At 48.6% G+C, this 4654-nt stretch overlaps 1 long non-coding RNA gene across 3 annotated transcripts in view; it reads right to left on the bottom strand.

Annotated features, from left to right (window-relative positions):
• Nucleotides 1–719: 719 nt before the first annotated feature.
• Nucleotides 720–4654, bottom strand: part of LOC115899931 — a 5505-nt gene continuing 1570 nt past the window's right edge. For 2 of the 3 annotated variants that reach the window (XR_004059551.1, XR_004059552.1), the window contains exons 2-3: nucleotides 4032–4286; nucleotides 720–3291 (exon numbers count right to left, since the gene is read on the bottom strand). This is a non-coding gene — a long non-coding RNA (uncharacterized LOC115899931). The remainder of the gene's footprint in view (nucleotides 3292–4031; nucleotides 4287–4654) is intronic. The other variant, XR_004059550.1, reaches the window with a different exon arrangement.

The raw sequence follows: 4654 nt of genomic DNA, 5'->3' as shown, positions 1-4654 counted from the left end.
GCCACTATTGTAATCTGCTGTTTACAGCAACTGTCAGCAACCCCCCCACCCCCACCTCCCTACTTCTAGCCAGAGCCCAGGCACCTGCCCTGAACCCTTCTTAGGCAAATATATGTAAATGTAGGACCCTCAGTTCTCCCTCCCTGCATTTCTTTAGGGAAAGCAACAGCCATCCCAGTAAGCCACAGGTATTCATGGGGAGGAAGGAGAGGGCTAGTTGTCTGAGAGGGAAACTGCCAAAGGCTGCAGACTAGGAAATGAGCTCCTTTCTGGACCTCAGTCCTTCACCTAGTCACCTAGTCACAGGGTGGATTGCCTCTAAGGATTCTTATGGGAAAAGGAACCAAATTTGGGAGGGTCCTCCTTGCTTTAAGCCTTGATGGGAGAGGGGGAGGCCAACCCTTCTCTGCAGACCGGGATCCTCACTAGACAGAGGAGCTCCAAACCTGTCTATCTCATCCCATGCACCGACGGTGCCTGGCCTGGCTTCAAACTCCCGAAAGGAACTGTTTTATAGGGGACCAAAAAGGGGACACTGATGATAATAATAATAATGAAACAATATGATTAGGGGCATTACTGGATCAGAAAATTCGTGATCTTTTTATAGTTAAATTGTTAAAAAATTTTTAACTATTAAATTAAAAATTTAAGCCTGATCTGTTTGGTAGCCCTGTAGCAGGGCTGAGGCACAGAGAGAAAGCTTTCCTTTAGCCAGATTGTCAGTCTCGCACTGATTTATTTTTGTTTTATTTGTGGATTTCTCAGTGGAGCCAGTTGTGGTTCCTCTTTGCACCCCTCGGGTTGACAGGCAATTCCTTCCTAGCCCAGGTCTCAGCTCTGGTTTAGTTTTCATAATTTGGAGGTCCAGGGAGCCAGGAGACTGGAGATAGAAAGCAGAAGTGCACTGGGGAGGTGGGTCTGCCTTGGCTTACCCCCAAATTTCCGGATTTCAGGTGCCTTGCTCCAGTCCCTGCCCCATCCTAGGCTCAGGATGCTCTACCACCCTACTAACCACTGACCCGGTCAAAGCCCAAGCTGCTGCAAGCCACCATGTTATCTCCCAGCCTGGCTAGGGTGCCTGCTAGCCAGCAGGGGCTATGGTGGTATACAGAGTGAGGGTGAGTTTTTGTATTGATTGCCATTCCGTTTACCTCAACAAGTATGTTTGGGCAACCATTCTGTGCCAGGCAGCAGACAGAGTCCCTGCACTGCAGGAATTCCTAGTCCTGTGGGCAGGGGTGTGTGGAGGGTGGCACATGGTGGTTACCCTGGTCCAAGGGTCTACACTCCCTTCCTAGCATCCTAGAGATCCTGGAGGCCAGGTTGGCCACTGAGACTGCGTTCAGGACAACTCCTTCACACATTCAATGAAGTTATCTGTAACTCCCTGGTTTAAAAAAAAAAAAAAAAAAAACTGGCAGTGGTGGGAGGTATTTCCCCACTGGGTTGGTTAGTAGCAGGGGAAGAATTGTGGAGCCCTGGCCCAGTGGCGCCTGGAAGGAGACTGACGTAAGAGTGGTGTAGCTGTGAGTGGGAGAAGTGAAATCTAGTGGGGTAAGTCCATGTTCCCTGCTCCTTAAGTCAAATTCTCCCTGAAAAGACCCAGGGCAGCACTGTTAGGAAGCTGAAGGAGTCCCTCTGTGCCCAGAGGGAATTAGGCCACTCAGGCCTCAGAGAAGGAGGGCGGGTGGTGAGGACAACCTCCCCAAGCCCCCATCAGAGCAGGTCCAATTCTTGCAAATTCACTCCTCAGTCCACCAGGTTCTGGTTCCATCCTACATCCCCACCAGGGCACAGGAGGCCCAGATATAAACAAGCTTTATTTGGCCAAATTAACTCACTTTCCTGGATTACCTCACTTATCAGAAAGTGAAAGTACACCCCACGGTCCCCGCCCTGTCCCTGCCTAAACCTCTTTATCTCTGAAGCCCACTCTTTGAGACCTAAAAATTAGGGTTCAACAGAAACGCGCTAGGACTGCAGGAGGGACACGACAGTCCCTAGCTTTCAGTGCACTAAAAGCCAAACTGAAGGCTGCTTCCTCGGTGGAGTGTCTCAGGGTGAGGTGGCAGGACTGTTGGCTGCTTCCCGTTTTACAAGCTCCTTGTCCACCTTCTGCGCCAGCCCCTCACAAAACCGGTTCTCACCTTCTGGTGGGTACTGGTGTTTACCCCTTTCCTCCCACTATCTGTTCAAACGGAGCCCACCCACCCTCCATTCACCTCCCTCCTTGAGGCTCCCTGAGCTCTATTTACCCTTTTGTAACTCCATCCCTCCATAAGTACACAACTCTGCTAGCCGGTTTCCTAGAGGGCAGATACAGCGTTTCCAGTTGGCCCTCTGCAGATATCTGTGAACAAGTCTTTCCCAGCTCCTACATATAAATATGTCTGTTCTGAGACAGACGGGCCTAAGTCCTAACGTACACACATCACAAGATAATTACACCTTATATACATGCAGATCTCTCTATAGAGTTATATTTGAAAGTGTCTATAACTCTAGAGAGAGATTGCAGCATGCACATATAGGACTATAATTATTTATGTCTATTTTTATAACTGTAGTTATAAACAGATATGCCTATATATAGCGATAATAATATAGAAACGTCTCCATAGCCATATATGGCTCTAAGTGAATGCTCTAACTACTCTATTTCACAATCAATAAGTATATATCTCTTGATACATAATTCTGACAATATACATTTTTATCTATATAGCTGTTCAGAGATATAAATCTGTCAGGATATCAAATGTACATAAAGCCGGATGGCTGTAAGAGAGTCGTATATTTTCCCATATATAAATCTGCTGTTATAACTACTGTATATGCACAAATACAATGGAAAAATTATATTTCCCTCAAACATAAATCTGTAAATACAACCACAGCACATTTAGGTACGGTTAGACATAGAGCAATATTTCCTAGACATCAGTCTGTCAATAGAGCCACCAGTGCCTCCAAACAGAGAGTTATAGAGGGAGTTATAAATAAACTCTCCAGATGTGAACGTATCAGTAGAACTAGATGTAAACATGACTCCAAGCCGTTCTTTCTTCTTCTTCTTCTTTGTAAGATATTCCTGAAGCAAGCCCAGTCATATAACAGGGTGCAGAGGTATCTGGGTACTGGTATTTTTCCCCCCAAGGAGGGTCGGAGGTCGCTGGACTTTGGGAAACAGAACAGGAGTGGGTGGGGGACAGTGCCCGCTCCCAAAGCAGCCCAGAAGCCCCTTCTGTCAGTCTCCTGGTGGCTGAAAGCTCGGGCAAGTGGAGAGGCCTAAGGGAGAAAATGAAAAAGCAGAGTCTGGCTTGAGTCGTTTGGCCCTTCTCCGGCCTAAAACACTCTCAGGGAAGCCCCGAGCTGGCGTCGGAGCGGAGAGAGCCCACCCGGCGCAGAGGCTGGGGGAAAGGGGCTGCAGGTCGGGCTGCGGAGGCCGAGCGGAGTCGCCAGCCCGCGCCTGACCGCCCGACGCCCCATCGCCCGGGGCCGGTGCCTTGCCAGCGGCCTGGAACACAAAACCTGGGCTCTAGCCCTGCGCTCAGCGCTTCCGCCCGTCTTATTTTATTGCTGTCTTGTCTGATTAGATATCGCAGCGTCCTCCACCCGTTGTTGTTCTCAAATGCGAAGGCACCCAGGGCTTTCAGTACCAGGGCTGGCTTTAAAGAAGTGACTCAGTAGATAGTGTATTTCTCTTTTCAGACCAAATGGGTCACCGGCTACTGAAAAAGAATCCAGATCTCTGAAAGGATTTGTGACAAATCTTTTAGAAGTTCTCACGCTCACTTGTTACTATGATTTTCTTTTCTTTTTTCTCTTTTAAAAAAGTTGGCTAATTTGTGTTTCTATATTCCTCTTTAATTTTATTTTTATTGGGGGTGCAATTGTTTTGAAAGGAGGGATTTCGTTAGACCCGAAACTGTGGGGCGGCTCCCTCTCTAGCAAACTTACTATCTCTACGCCTGTGACTGCCATCTCCCCCAAGTAAACAAACTAATTAAATGACCGGAAAACTGTACCTGGAGAGAATGAGGCAGATGTTGCAGGATCCGGGACCGAAGTCTTTGCTTCCTTCATGAAAAATCGGCTAGTCTCCAAGCTCGCGAAGGAAAATTCAAGGCGCCTCAACTCCTCCTTTTAAATTTTTAAATAAAGAGCCTAGAAAGGGACCTGGGCCTGCCGGAGCCCCAGCCTGGCTCACCCCACTCCCCGGCGGCCATAAGTGTTTTTCTGCTTCCGTCCGGGGCCCCGTCCTCCCGGGCATCTCTGCGCTCCTGCCGGATCAAGGCTGTGGTCATTCCCTCATTCATCTCTACCCCTTGGCCTGACCCTGCACATTTGGCCTCCTCCTTAAAACAGGGGCTCCTAGAGAGTCCCAAAAGCCATTAACCATCCCCATATGTGGGATCCCTTCCCTGATCGCACAAAGCAGAAGCTTGAGAAAAAAAAGCAATAAAGACTGGTCTCCTGGCTCTCCTTCCCCTCTTCTGTCCCTTGTCTGGGAAAGGGGTTCCCAACCCCAGCCCCCCAAGAGCATATTGAGAAGCTTTCTTCCTCCCTTCCTTTCCTGTCTCCACCTCAGATGCTGTGATCCTGACTCCTTCCTGTCTCCACCTCAAAATATTTCCTCTTGCATTTTATT

Source organism: Rhinopithecus roxellana, chromosome 10, assembly GCF_007565055.1.
Source record: "Rhinopithecus roxellana isolate Shanxi Qingling chromosome 10, ASM756505v1, whole genome shotgun sequence".
NCBI lineage: Eukaryota > Metazoa > Chordata > Mammalia > Primates > Cercopithecidae > Rhinopithecus > Rhinopithecus roxellana.
Note: the sequence above shows the minus strand (reverse complement) of the source record. Positions and strands in the feature narration are given on the sequence as shown.